Source organism: Ornithorhynchus anatinus, chromosome X1 (genome assembly GCF_004115215.2).
Source record: "Ornithorhynchus anatinus isolate Pmale09 chromosome X1, mOrnAna1.pri.v4, whole genome shotgun sequence".
Lineage (NCBI taxonomy): Eukaryota > Metazoa > Chordata > Mammalia > Monotremata > Ornithorhynchidae > Ornithorhynchus > Ornithorhynchus anatinus.
In genome coordinates, this window is record NC_041749.1 from 51,982,136 (window position 1) to 51,995,430 (window position 13,295).

A 13,295-nucleotide genomic window follows, 5' to 3' on the forward strand; every position below is an offset into this window, starting at 1 on the left:
CTGTAACACGTGCCTTTCAACCTATTGAATGCAGTTTTGGAAGCTTCCTATCTCCTGCTATGTGCCACTGTCAAGAATGGGAAGCAGAGACAGCACTTCAGTGTCCAGCCTGATTCCAGATGGGATGTATTCAGAACTATGCAAATAATGCACCCCATTGTAGTTCTCTGCTCTCTACTTGTGGCATTTGACATTTGTAGCTTTCTTCCCCTTCTTCTCCTGCTCCAGATTGTTCAACCAGAAGCCAAGTTTCTAATAACTGAAGAGCCCCATTCAGTCAGTCATGCTCATTGAGCTCCTACTTTGTGGACACCACTATACTGGGTGATTGGGAGAATAGAAGTAAAAGATTCCATCTCTGCCCTCAAGGAGCTTACAATTAAAGGCAGTTGGGAAAAAAATGAAAAGGATTTGTTACTCGCTGGGCTGATGCAGGCCCAACCTGATTTTCAACCCTCCCTTGACCTCATGACTCCCTCCAGTTATCTCCCAATCTCTGTCCTACCATTCTTCTCCAAATTCCTTGAGCTAGTTATCCACACCTGCTGTCTCTAGTTCCTCTCCTCTAATTCTCTACTGGACCTCCTCCAATCTGGCTTCCATCTTCTTCACTTCACAGAAACCACCCTCTCGAAGGTCACCAGTGATCTTTCTTGCCAAATCCAACAGCCTCTATTCCATCCTAATCCTCCTCTGTCTCTCAGCTGCCTTCGAAACTGTGAACCATCCTCTTTTCCAGGAAACATTATCTAAACTTGGCTTCATTGACACTGTTCTCTCCTGGTTCTCCTATTTTTCTGGCCTCTCATTCTCAATATCTTTTATGGGCTCCTCTTCTGCCTCCCACCCCCTAACTGTGGGAGTCACCCAAGTCTCACTTCTGGGCCCACTTCTATTCTCCATCTACACCCACTCCCTTGCAGACCTCATTCACTCACATGGTTCCCACTACCCTCACTATGCAGATGATTACCAAATCTACATCTTCAGCCCTGAAATCTCTCCTTCTCTGCAGCCTCGCATTGCCTCCTGCCTTCAGGACATCTCTACTCAGATGTCCTGCTGAAACCTCAAACTTAACATGTCCAAAATAGAACTCTTTATCTTCCCACCCAAACCCTGTCCTCCCCATGACTTTCCTGTCATTTTAGATATCACCACCATCCTCGCTACCTCATAAACCCATAAACTTGGCATTATCTTCAACTCACCTCTCTTATTCAACCCACATATTCAATCTGTCACCAAATTCTGTCAGTTCAACCTTCTCAACATCACAAAAATCAACCCTTTCTTCTCCATCCTAACTATTACCATGTAAACCCAAGCACATAACCTATCTCACCTTGATTACTGCATCAACCTCCTTGCTGACCTCCCTGCCTCCTGTCCCTCCCCACTTCAGTCAATCATATTTATTGAGTGCTTACTATGTGCAGATCATTCATTCAATAGCATTTATTGAGCGCTTACTATGTGCAGAGCACTGTACTAAGCGCTTGGAATGAACAAGTTGGCAACAGATAGAGACAGTCCCTGCCATTTGACGGGCTTACAGTCTAATCGGGGGAGACGGACAGACAAGAACAATGGCAATAAATAGAGTCAAGGGGAAGAACATCTCGTAAAAACAATGGCAACTAAATAGAATCATGATCATGGTACTAAGCATTTGGGAGAGTACAATACAAAATTAGCAGACATATTCTCTGCCCATAACAAGCTTACAGTCTAGAGGAGAGACAGTCCATACTTTTCTCTGCTGCCGGGATCCCTTTTCTACAGGAATATTTAGTCCATGTTTCTCTACTCAAGAACCTCTAGTGGTTGCCCATCCACCTTTGCATCAAATACAAACTCCTTACCACTGTCTTTAAAGCACTCAATCACCTTGTCCACTTTTTCCCTAACCTCTCTGATTTCCTACTACAACTCAGCCCACACACTTCGCTCAAGTAATGCCAACCTACTCACTGTACCTTGATCTCGCCTATCTTGCTGCTAACATCTTGCCCATGACCAGTCTCTGACCTGGAATGCCCTCCCTCTTTATAGCTGACAGGCAATCATTCTCCCCACATTTAAAGCCTTATTGAAAGCACATCTCCTCCAAGAGTCTTTCTGCAACTAAGACCTCATTTCCTCTTCTCCCACTCCCTTCTACATTCCCCATGCATGTGGATTTGCATCCTTTATTCACCCCTCCCTCAGTCCCACAGCACTTATATACATATCCATAATTAATTAATTTATATTAGTGTCTGTCTCCCCCTCTAGACTCTAAGCTTGTGGTGGGCAGAGAATGTCTACCAATACTGTTATACTGTTATATTGTATCTTCCAAGCACTTAGTACAGTGTTCTGCACACAGTAAGTGCTCAGTAAATTTGCTTGATTGATTGACTGGTAAGGCATGCATCAAGGCCTATGGTACTTACTTCCTTGTCCATACTTTCTGATTAACTCAGAAGTCAATCAGAATGGCAGCTGATGTCTAGCGTTGCAGGGAGGACTGAGCTCATCCCCAACTCCCTGTCATCAATCTATCCAGATACTAGAGACTGGTCTCACAACTGTTCTCACTAGAGACTGTTCTCCCATCTCACAAGCCTGCAACCATTGTGTCATCCTTGACTCCGCTGCCTCATTCACCCCACACATCCAATCCGTCACCAAACTCTGCTGATCTCACCTTCACAACATAGCCAAGATCCGCCCTTTCCTCTCCATCCAAAGCTCAAAGCTCTCCATCACCGTGACCCTTCCTACCTCACCTCCCCTCTCTCCTTCTACAGCCCAGCCTGCACACTCTGCTCCTCTGTAGCTAACCTCCTCACTGTGCCTTGTTCTCGCCTGTCCTGCCATCGACCCCTGGCAGAGAAGCAGCGTGGCTCAGTGGAAAGAACACAGGCTTTGGAGTCAGAGGTCATGAGTTCGAATCCCAGGGCTGCCACTTGTCAGCTGTGTGACTGTGGGCAAGTCACTTAACTTCTCTGTGCCTCAGTTACCTCATCTGTAAAATGGAGATTAAGACTGTGAGCCCCACGTGGGACATCCTGATTCCCCTGTGTCTACTCCAGCGCTTAGAACAGTGCTCGGCAAATAGTAAGCGCTTAACAAATACCAACATTATTATTATTATTATTGTTATGTCCTATCTCTGGCCTGGAATGCCCGTTTTCCTCATATCCGCCAAACTAGCTCTCTTTCCCCCTTCAAAGCCCTACTGAGAACTCACCTCTTCTAAGAGGCCTTCCCAGACTGAGCCCCCTTTTTCCTCTGCTCCTCCTCCCCTCCTCATAGTCCCTACTCCCTCCCTCTGCTCTACTACCTTCCCCACCCCAGAGCACTAGTGTATATTTGTACATATTTATTATTCTATTTACTTTATTAATGATGTGTATATATCTACAACTCTATTTATATGATATATAATGAGATGATGAGAAGCAGCATGGCTTAATGGAAAAAGCATGGGCTCGGGAGTCAGAGGTCATCGGTTCTAATCCCAGCTCTACCACTTGTCAGCTGTGTGACTTTGGGCAAGTCACTTAACTTCTCTGTGCCTCAGTTACCTCATCTGTAAAATGGGGATTGACTGTGAGCCCCATGTGGGACAACCTGATTACCTTGTATCTACCCCAGAGCTTAGAACAGTGCTTAGCACATAGTAAGCACTTAACAAACACCACCATTATTTATCTATTTTGATGCTATTGATGCCTGTCTACTTCTTTTGTTTTGTTGTCTGTCTCCCTGTTCCAGACTGTGAGTCTGTTGTTGGGTAGAGATTGTCTCAATCTGTTGCTGAATTGTGCTTTCAAAGCGCTTAGTACAGTGCTCTGCACACAGTAAGTGCTCAATAAATACGATTGAATGAATGAATGTTCTGAGGTAAGTTCAGCAGTGGTGGGTGACACCTCTGACACATGATTACAAATGGAAGTTGCAAACATCTGTTCCTGGTGTCGATTCAACCTGAAGAATGTATTTTGCTACTATGGACAGGACCATGTTGGCACAGTGGGAAAACAGAAAAATTCCAGTGGGCCAGTGCCTGTGTGGGTTGATTTGGCCTAAATCTACATCTGGGTAGGAATCAGTAGTTGGAGCCACTGCAAAGCTACCCAGAGCCTCTAAGGAGAAGTTGGAAGTAGAAGAGCTTCCATTCTACAGTCCCTTTTCCCTATACTCTATCTTCCCCCACTGCCCTGATCCTAAGCTTTCAGGCCAGGGAACCAAGATTTCAATCATTGCTTATTCAATTAATAGCATTTACTGTGTGCTTATTCTGTACAGAGCACTGTACTGAGCACTAGGACAAGTACAAAAGAGCTAGTACTCATGATTCCTGGTTTCAAGGAGCTGATAATCTATCAGGGAGACATACCTCAAAATAAATTATAGGTAGGAGGAAACAATAGAGTATTAAAATAAATACATATGTACAGTGGTGTTGTATAAGAACCCAAGCCCCTCTAAGAATCGCAATTGGAGAGTTTCCAGTACTCTAACCAGTCTCAGCTTTGGGAGGGAGAGTCAAGCAGAGGCATACCCATTCCATTCCTAGTTTGGGAAGTGGCTGGCAAGTGGAAGAAAATTTGTTACCAGTCAAAACTCACCTGTGCTGGGCAGCAGAGTCAAGGTTGAAACTCTAGCTTACTCCATGGAAGAAGGCGATGGTAAAACACTTCCTTATCTTTACTAAGAAAACTCTATGGATACACTACCAGAATGATTGCAGATGGAGAGTGGAGCATTCTGGAAGAGATGTATCCATGGAGTCTCTATGGGCTGGAAACTACTCAACAGCATAAAACAAGACAAGAGCCAAAGTGCTAATTGGCATGGAGAGGCAGTTAGGGGGATATAGGAAGGTTGAGATAAGAAATTAATCAGGGAAGGCCACCTGGAGGAGATGTGATTTCCAAAGACCATGAAAGTAGGGAGGGCTTTGTTAACGGGGAGGGAGTTCCAGGCAGGAGGAAGGCCTGAGAAAGAGGTCGATAGCCAAAAACTTGAGAATGGGACACTGTGAGTAGGTGGGCTTGAGAGGAAGGAAGCATGTAAAGAAGGTGTAAAGGGAGAGGAACAAGGATAAGTAGAAGCTAGAGAACACATTAAGAGCCTAAAATCCAGTGGTCAGAGGTTTCTGCTTGATATGGTGAGAAATGGGCAACTACTGAGAGTTTTTGAGGAGTAGGGAGAAATGCAAAAAGCAGTGTTTTAGAAAAATGATCCAAGCAGCTGAATATTATGTGGGGTTGAGATGGGATAAGCAGGAAGAAAGAAGGTCAGTGAGGAGGTTGATTCAGAAGTCAATTGGGAATATGGACAAGTATCAGCACAGTAGCAGTTTGGGTGGAGAGGAAGGGATAGATTCTGGAGACGTTGGGAAGGAAGAACTGGCAGGATTTGGTTACAGTTTAAATATGGAGTTTGAAAGAGAGGAGTCAAGGATAGTACCCAGGGTAGGAGCTTGAGAGAAAGGGAGGATGGTGGTGTTGTCAACAGCGAAAGGAAAGTTGGGTGGAAGAGATGATTTGGGAGGGAAGATGAGTTCAGTTTTGGACTTGAGGAGTTGAAGGTCCCAGTGGAACATATAAATAAAGATGTCCTAGAGCAAGGAGCAAGTGCAATACTGCAGAGAAGGAAATCAGTTGGGACTAGTGAGGTAGATTTGGAAGTCACTGGCAAAGAGATGGTAATTGAAGCCTTGAGAGTGGATGAGTGCAAGGGTCTAAGTGCAAATTGAGAATAAGAGGGGATTCAGAATTGAGTCTTGAGGGTTCCCTATGGTTCAGGAGTGTGAGGGAGAGGAAGAGCCAGTGAAAAAGATCAAGGAAGAGTGACCAGAGTGATAGGAGGAGAACCAGCATTCATTCATTCATTCAATAGTATTTATTGAGTGCTTACTATGTGCAGAGCACTGTACTAAGTGCTTGGAATGTACAAATCAGTAACAGATAGAGACAGTCCCTGCCCTTTGACGGGCTTACAGTCTAATCGGGGGAGACAGACAGACAAGAACAATGGCAATAAATAGAATCAAGGGGAAGAACATCTCATTAAAACAATAGCAAATAAATAGAATCAAGTTGATGTACATCTCATTAACAAAATAAATAGGGTAATGAAGATATATACAGTTGAGCAGATGAGTACAGTGCTGAGGGGATGGGAAGAGAGAGGGGGAGGAGCAGAGGGAAAGGGGGGAGAAGAGGGTTTAGCTGCGGAGAGATGAAGGGGGGGGTAGAGGGAGCAGAGGGAAAAGGGGAGCTCAGTCTGGGAAGGCCTCTTGGAGGAGGTGAGCTTTAAGTAGGGTTTTAAAGAGGGGAAGAGAATTAGTTTGGCAGAGCTGAGGAAGGAAGGCGTTCCAGGACCGCGGGAGGACGTGGGTCGGGGTCAACGGCGGCATAGGCGAGAACGGGGGACGGTGAGGAGGTGGGCGGCAGAGGAGCGGAGCATGCGGGGTAGGCAGTAGAAAGAGAGAAGGGAGGAAAGGTAGGACGGGGCAAGGTGATAGAGAACCTTGAAGCCTAGAGTGAGAAGTTTTATTTTGTGCGGAGGTTGATAGGCAACCACTGCAGGTTTTTAAGAAGGGGAGTGACATGCCCAGAGTGTTTCTGCAAGAAGATGAGCCAGGCAGTGGAGTGAAGAATAGACTGGAGTGGGGAGAGAGAGGAGGAAGGGAGATCAGCGAGCAGGCTGACACAGAAATCTAGCCGGGATATTACGAGAGCCTGTAGCAGTAAGATAGCCATTTGGGTGGAGAGGAAAGGGCGGATCTTGGCGATATTATAAAGGTGAGACCGGCAGGTTTTGGTAACGGATTGGATGTGTGGGGTGAATGAGAGAGCCAAATCAAAGATGACACCGAGGTTGCGGGCCTGAGAGACGGGAAGGATGGTCGTACCATCCACAGTGATAGGGAAGTCAGGGAGAGGACCGGGCTTGAGAGGGAAGATGAGTTATGTTGGTCATGTTTAGTCATGTTGAGTTTTAGGTGGCAGGCAGACATCCAGGTAGAGACGTCTTGGAGGCAGGAGGAGATATGAGACTGAAGGGAGGGGGAGAGGACAGGGGCAGAGATGTAGATCTGTGTGTCATCTGCACAGAGATGATAGTTGAAGCCGTGAGAGCAGATGAGTTCACTGAGGGAGTGAGTGTATATGGAGAACAGAAGAGGGCCAAGAATGACCCTTGAGGAACTCCAACAGTTAGAGGATAGGAGGGGGAAGAGGAGCCTGCGAAGGAGACTGAGAATGACCGGCCAGAGAGATAAGAGGAGAACCAGGAGAGGATGGAGTCCATGAAGCCAAGGTGAGATAAGGTGTGGAGGAGAAGGGGATGCTCGACAGTGTCAAAGGCAGCTGAGAGGTCAAGGAGGATTAGAATAGAGTAGACGCCATTGGATTTGGCAAGAAGGAGGTCATGGGTAACCTTAGAGAGAGAGCAGTCTCGGTAGAGTGGAGGGGATGGAAGCCAGATTGGAGGGGGTCCAGGAGAGAATGGGAGTTAAGGAATTCTAAGCAGCGAGTGTAGACGACTCATTCTAGGATCTTGGAAAGGAAGGGTAGTAGGGAGATAGGGCGATAACTGGAAGGGGAAGTGGGGTCGAGAGAGGGTTTTTTTTAGGATGGGGGAGACATGGGCATGTTTGAAGGCAAAGAGGAAGAAGCCATTGGAGAGTGAGCAGTTACAGATAGAAGTTAAGGAGGGAAGGAGGGCAGGGGCGATGGTTTTTATAAGGTGAGCGGGAATGGGGTCCGAGGCACAGGTGGAGGGGGTGGCACTTGCGAGGAGGGAGGAGATCTCCTCTGAGGATACTGCAGGGAAGGATGGGAAAGTAGGGGAGAGGGTTGGGGGGCGAGGCAGGAGGGGGAGGGGTGACTTTGGGAGCTCAGATCTGATTGTGTTAATTTTGGTGATGAAGTAGGTGGCCAGATCATTGGGGATGAGGGATGGGGGAGGGGGAGGAACAGGGGGCCTAAGGAGAGAGTTAAAGGTCCAGCAAAGGACAGTGTCAGCGAAACCAAGGTTAGATGTTTCCAGGAGAAGAAGGTAGTCCACAGTCTCAAAGACTGCTGAGAAATCAAGAAGGATAAGAACAGAGTAGAGTCCATTAGATATGGTGAGGAGGAGGAGGTCATTGATGACCTTGGAGAGAGCAGTTTCAATTGAGTAGATGTGAAACCAGATTATGGAGGGAGCGAAAGAGGAGATAGCTGGAGTTTGTATGGAAATGGTAGGTGGGAGATAATACAATGGTCTGATGGTGCAGTGGGGTCAAGAAAGGGGTTTTTAGGATAGGGGATAAGTGGTGGGCACAAGCAGAGAGAAAGGAGCCCTTAGAGACTGAGTGGTTGAAGATGGTGGTCAAGGAAGGAGGAACAGTGTGTGGAAGTGTAAACTCTTTGTGGGGAGGGATCATGGAAGTCATGGGTTCTAATCCTGACTCCGCTACTTGTCAGCTGTGTGACCTTGGGCAAGTCACATAACTTCTCTGTACTTCAGTGACCTCATCTATCATCGATTCTCTGTGAGCCCCACCTGGGAAAACCTGATTACCTTGTATCTACCCCAGTGCTTAGAACAGTGCTTGGCATGTAGTAAGTGCTTAACAAACACCAACATTATTAGTATTATTATTATTATTACTCTACTGTATTGTACCCTCTCAAGAGCTTGTACGGTGCTCTGCAAATTAAGCACTCATTAAATACCTTTGGTTGATTGATTTACTGGTAAGATGGGATAGGATCCAAGGTCCAGGTGGAGGGAGTAAATTTTATAAATGGGTAATAATACTAATAATAATGATTGTGGTATTTTTTAAACACTTACTATGTGGCAGGCACTGTTCTTAGCACTGGGGTACATATAAGGTAATTGGGTTGGACACAGTCTCTGTCCCACACAGGACTCACAATCTCAATTCCACTTGTCAGATGAGGTAACTGAGGTACAGAGAAGTTAAATGAATTGCCCGAGGTCACACAGCAGGTAAGTGGCGGAGGCGGGATTAGAACCCAGGTCCGTCTGACTCCTGGGCCCGTACTCTATCCACTAGGTCACACTGCGTCTTAGGTGGGCAATCTCCTCTTGAGAGATGGCAGGGAAAGACGAAAGAGTGTGTCAGGTGGGGGTGGGAGTGGGTGGAGGGAGATGGGGAGGTAAGGGTTTGGTTTTGGGGAGTCCATGCCTGATGATTTTGATTTTGTCAACAAAGTATCAGGGGCGAAACAGAGTGAAGGTGGGACAAGGTGGTTTATGGAAGGAGTTAATAGTATGAAATAGTTGGTCACAGTGAGAATGGGGGTCAGTAAGGGAGGAGGAGTATTGCTGAGTGGAGGAAAGGACAGAGTTATATCATATGAGGATGAATTTTAGTTGGATGCCTGGATTTACTCCAACAGTGCTCTGAGGGACAAGTATATGAATGGAGGAAGAGTACTGTGGAGGTGATCCAGGGTTGGTGGTTCATTGTATAAGATCAGTGAAGGGGTATGGGGGTGAAGGAGTTGAGTGTGACAGGTAGGGCAGAGTTGAAGGCATGGATTTGTACGTCAAGATAGGGGAGATAATAATAATAATAATAATTACGGTATTTGTTAAGCACTTACTATGTGCCAAGCACTGTTCTAAGCACTAGGATAGATAAAAGGTAATCAGGTTGTCTCAAGTGGGGCTCACAGTCTTAATCCCCATTTTACAGATGAGGTAATTGAGGCACAGAGCAGTAAGTGGCTTGCCCAAGGTCATATAGCAGACAAGTGGCAGAGGCAGGACTAGAACCCAAGTACTCTGACTCCCAAACCCATGTTCTTTCCACTAAGCCATGCTGGGTAGGGAGTCCAAATGGAGCATGATGACATAGGATAAGATTTCCCATTCCTGAGCATGGGTTTTGTATAAAGGAAAAATAGTCCAGCCCAGCACAACAATGAGGGAAAAGGAGAAGAAAAGGCAGAATAAATGAAGGTATTTTAATCCTCATTTTACATATAGGGAAACTGAAGCATATAGAAGTTAAGTGACTTACCCAAGGTCCCACAGGAAACAAGGGCAGAGCCAGAACGAAAACCTGGCTCTCCTGACTCTCAGTCTTCTGCTCTTTCCACTAGGTCTTGCTGCCCACACAAAGTCCCTGTCTTACACAGGGCTCACAATCTACCTTATCCCCATTTTACAGATGAGGAAACGGAGTCAAGAAGAGGTTAAATAACTTGTCCGAATCACACAAAAAGTCAATGGCAGAGCCAGCACTCGAGAGAAGGTCTCTTGACTCTCAGTCCACTAGGCCAAACTACATGTGATTCAGTGCTAGAAGGATTCCTAAGGAACCACCATAAATTACTCAGCTCCACATTTCACGTTCATTTGCTCCACTTTGCCATATGGGATTCAACTTTTCACACATTTGTCAAGAATCTGCTCAACTTGCTTGGCCTCATCACTTCCAAGGTGGGCCAATCCATCACAGAGAGGCAAATCTTGAAACTTATTCTTGCATGTGGGAGGCAAGGACCAAATGACAGATACGGCCAAAGGTGGAGCCCCTGCCTGCTAAGCAATGTCTTGTGGGAGTTGGCTTCATGCATTATTCACCAGCTGGCCTTTAGAAGAATAACTTGGTATAAAAAGGTCAGCTAAGCACAGAAGGGTGCAGACCTGACCAAATATAGCGTGGAGAGGCTTTCTGCTGTCTCAGTGAAGCTGCCATGGAAGCTGGTCTATTGAGGTCTCAAAACTCCAGAGCCATATAGGAATTAAAGGAGAAAGCAAAGGGCCTCTTCATCCCTAGGAGAAGCCAGGAGGAATTACTCTGGTGCATGAGCAAGAGAAGAGCCTTTGAGACACACACAGTGAGAACCCTACAACAGGGTTTGTGCTTCGCCCAGTCATGCAGGGATGTGGAAATCCTGCCAACATAAAATAATTTTTGTTCCTATTTGGAATTCACCCCCTTCAAATACAGAGACGTTCAAATTCCTGGAACAAGGAAAGAATATAGCAAGTGCTTTGTTTTCTGTATGCCTGCTAAGGGTGAAGGTGAGGGATTATATCATATAGGAGGAGTTGATGGACTCAATAAAATCAGTAACAAATGGAGACAGGCAGCAATCATCACTCTCCCTCTTCCATCCCTTTTTTCCTCCTATGTACTAAGGCCCAGAAGACAGCAACTCCAGGTTCACTTGGTCTCAAATCACCCTGGAGACAACCAACTGAAGTACTGAGCTATACACAAGCATGGGATTATACCGATGTAGCCATTCTCCCTAGGGCACATGCACCTTCCCTGTTTAACCCGCTGACACCTCACGCTCTTATCTCTCTTGCATCCTAGCTCTTGCTACCTCCTAGTCCCCCCTAACTTCCACTAATCACCCCTGCCCTAGTGTAATTCACCATCCCAACCCATTCAGTACTCTGTCCTATGCTTACTGCTCTTTGGTCCCAACACTCATCTCCACCTGCTCTAAACTGCCTCAATAATTCTACCCTGGCTGCTCAACACCACCTCTCACAAAGTACTTCTGCTTCCAGTTCTTATTCCCAAGCCTCCGGGAAGCCCCTCCACACTATTCCTCCTTACTTCCTGCTGATTCTCTGTTGTTTTGTCCTGGAGAGCGAGAGCCCAGCTTTCCCATTACTGGGCAACATCACCCTAACACTCACCTCAACAAGAGAAGAAAACTTCAGAACTTATTTAAATCTGCCCCTCTCATTCTTTGGTTTATCAAACCTGTTACCATTTACCTTTCCAATGTAGTAGTAATAGAAACAACAGCAGCAGTAGTAGTTTACTAATAGTACTAATTGAGAACCTACTAAGTACAGTGCACTATACTATGTGGATATGTATAGCAAATGAACAAGACAAGTTTCCTGCCACAAGAAACTCATAATCTAAGATGGGAGACAGATATAAAAATCTTATCCAATAGTGGGTGCAGTAGGAAGAACAAGGGTCAGGTAGGGAGTTGAATAAATGTGCCAAGAGGGAGTATCAGAATAAAACAAAATAGTGAATGAAGAATCAAATTGATATGCACAATACATGCAGACACACACACACGTAGTTAACCTTCATATTAGATGAAGATGCCACCGAAGGTGAAATTCACTTATTTGTGAATTTGTGTGTCTTTAAAGGCTAATGTAGAACCAGTGGTCTCAGACAGTGTAGTGCACATCCAAAGATTATCCTCTGTTCTGTTGTCAGTTTTTCTCTATTTTCAGTGCCTCATGCTATTTTCACTTTTGTCTTCCCACCTCAAGATCCTTGCAAAACTTGTGCTCTTTCTTTGATGTCTGTGTGCCATGCTAATCTATCTGTAACAACCAACTCTCTGTTTTCAGCTGGGTTGCAGAATTGTCTGAGGCCTTGTTTTACTCTATCCTAGTGATAATCATATTTATTAAGCACTTAACTAGGGATTATTATTAAAAGTTAAGGAACAGAGCAAAAAGGTGGGCCTACCTTTGAATGTCAAGAAAACAAAGATTATGACAACTGGAAGTTTTAACATATTTGTAGTGGATGGAGGGAAGATTGAAATAGTTGACAGTTTTTCTCTCCTGGGATCAATAATCAATAATAAAGAAACTAACAGTCAAGAAATATGCCGACGATTAATGTTAGGAAGACTTGATATGAAGAGCCTGGAAAAGGTCAAGAAATGTGCTGATGTAAAAATTGCCACAAAAATACAAAATTGTCGATTTTATGGTGTTTCCAGTGACAATGCATGAATCTGAAAGCTGGACAGTGAAAAAACAGGATAGAAAGAGCATCAGTTATTTTGAAATGTGATGTTGGAGAAGGCTTTTGCTAGTACCATGGACTGCCCAAAAAACAAACAAATGGATTTTGGAGCAAATTAAGCCAAAGTGGTCTCTGGAAGGCCACATGACTCGACTTAGATTAGCATATTTGGGACACATAATCAGGAGGACTACTTTTCTGGAGAAGACACTAATGCTAGGAAAAGTCCAGGGAAAACGGGGAAGAGGTAGACTAGAAGCTAGATGGATAGAGACCATAATAACGATAACGGAAGAACCGTTAGGTTACGGATTACGGCAGAAGACTGGATGTTCTGGAGAAAATATATACATAGAGTTCCTATGAATCGGAAATGATTCAACAGCACTTGATAATAATAATGAGCTAACTGCTGGGGTCAGTACAAGATTATCAGGTCAAAACCAGCCCCTGTTCCACACAAGGTTGATCTAAGCATAGTTTCTTTGTCCACCTCCTTTCAGCTCACCAAAAATGAGCA